Genomic DNA, 2,206 nt, shown 5'->3' with positions numbered 1-2,206 from the left:
TGATGACAGGGACAGAGCTAGGAACATTCAATGTGGGTGTGAGTCTTTTCATATACGGGGAGCTGGGTAAGTATTTTTTGAGGAAAATAATACATGAATCAGGAACAGTGAATTTGGCTTAACCCCTTGCAGGCTGCAGATTATCAAGACAGCAGGCAATGATGCCTTAGTTTTCCTAGAGCCTACTCATGAGCTTCACGTAGTTAAGCAATAGTTGGAAATCGACTACGTTATCAAGCCCAAGTATTACTTGCAGAAAAAAATAAGGTGCAAATGATGTCATCTTTTAAGAAAAGCAATGTTGTTAAATTCAGTACAAGGAAAGAGTCACAAACAATTGTTGAAAGGCGAGTTTTGTGGTCCTGCCTCTGCTATCAGGTGACAATGCAAAAACCCCTCCAAATCCAGTAAAGCCTTAATTGAGTGCTTATGGCACCCAGAAATTTGCTGTAATTTTCAGAAATGACATAAAAGAATTCTAGAAGATATGCCAGGAAGCCCAAAAGGCCTCTTTTGTCTTTTTATGCTTCCAGATTTGATAGCTCCTAAAGATTCTAGAACTGTAAGGAAGGAGATGAGGACCATCTTGGGAGCCTAATTACTATGTACATAAATACGATTTGTTTAGTACCTCCTCTGTGGTTTCCTCAAAAGTTAGAGTAAGTCAATCAATCTGCTGATCAGATCGGTGCGTCGTATTTATCCTCGTCTTCATAGTCAATAGCATTTATGGATCCAGAGGAATAGAAATTAGCAGACACAGATTGCTTCTGAGTTTGCCCCCATACCTGTGAATATGAAAAGATTTGCCTTTTCTTTGTATGGGGTTTTTTCTTTCTTTCTTTTCTAAAGCACCAGAAAGGAAGCCCAAAGTAATTTGGTAAGATGTGCTGTTGTATTGCTACAAAGTTGACTACGTTTTAGAGGGTGGATCCGTGTTAAAAAGAAAACAACAAAAACAAATGAAATGTCAGTTTTCTTTCTGCAGAAACATTAGGAGCTCCCATTTCCTCTGACACTTCTTGATTCCTTCCAAATTTTTGTAAAGACATAAGATAAAATATAACAGCTCAGAAGGCAAAGATAACATTGTAGAATCTCGAATAGAGTCCAATCTCAGCTGAGTTAAGTATTGAGAATGCTCAAAGAATTTTAAACAAAAAGCCCGGCTTGGGGGTCACGTGTCTGTTTAATCTGCCCCCACTGCCTGGCGTGTTACATGTGGCACACACAGGGAATTAAAGCCCCACACAAGGTTAATAAAAATGCACTCTGATTTGATGAAATGATTTCTGATTCCTGAACTCTTCCTCTATAAAGAAATTTAAAGTGACTGAGAATATGGGGGATTATCTGCTGGAATGCACTGTGAAGCTAGAAAAAGAATAGCAGGGAAATATTTGTGAGTTCAAAAAGCATTTTGACATCTGCTGCTGTGTGTGTGTGTGCGTGTGTGTGTGTGTGTGTGTGTGTGTGTGTGTGTATTTAAAGATAGTGCAAAAAAATGTGGCATTTATTTCCATCTGATTCCAGTATGCACAAAGCCCCAGCTTTGGGCAGAGCACACAGTAGGCCTGCAGCAGGTGCTGGGGAAATGAATCTGAAGTTTATGATATTAGTTCAGGACCATATTTATACCTGCACTTTTTCCTCTTAACATTCTCACATGTTAACCATCTGCACCCCCTTTTGGGGGGTTGAGAATGGCTTTTATTCTAAACAAAGGCTTGGTAGCTGAAGGGGTGGGGTGGCCTGGTGCTCCGACCTTCTCAGAGGGGTCCTGGTTCCCCCCTTGCCACCCGGGGTGCTGAGGAACCGGTGGGGACGGGCTGTGGCCCCAGCTCAGCCACCCCATCCCGCCCCGCCCGCTGTCTGGGCATCCAGAGAGTGGGGAAACATTAGTGTGGGCCAGCTGCCGAAGCCAGGCGGGGTCGAGGGAGAGGTCAAGGTCGGCCGAGAGGCGGCTATTGATCCGGCTTGGAACGCGAGACAGGGAGCGCAGCAAGACTAAAGGGGGAGCTGTGAGACCAGACATTAACAGCTTTCTGCGCTAATGATGCCCGTGCCAGACGGGCAGAGGGAAAAAGAGGAGACAGGAGTGGCAGCTGGGATCGCTCCCTGCCTGCGCCCGGCCGCCTCGTGGGAGAAGAGGAGGAGGAGGTGGAGGAGGAGGAGGAGGTGGAGGAGGTGGAGGAGGTGGAGGTGG

This window comes from Propithecus coquereli, unplaced genomic scaffold (genome assembly GCF_000956105.1).
Source record: "Propithecus coquereli isolate 6110/MARCELLA unplaced genomic scaffold, Pcoq_1.0 Scaffold310, whole genome shotgun sequence".
Lineage (NCBI taxonomy): Eukaryota > Metazoa > Chordata > Mammalia > Primates > Indriidae > Propithecus > Propithecus coquereli.
The sequence above is the reverse complement of the archived record's forward strand: the minus strand, read 5'-3'. Positions refer to the sequence as shown.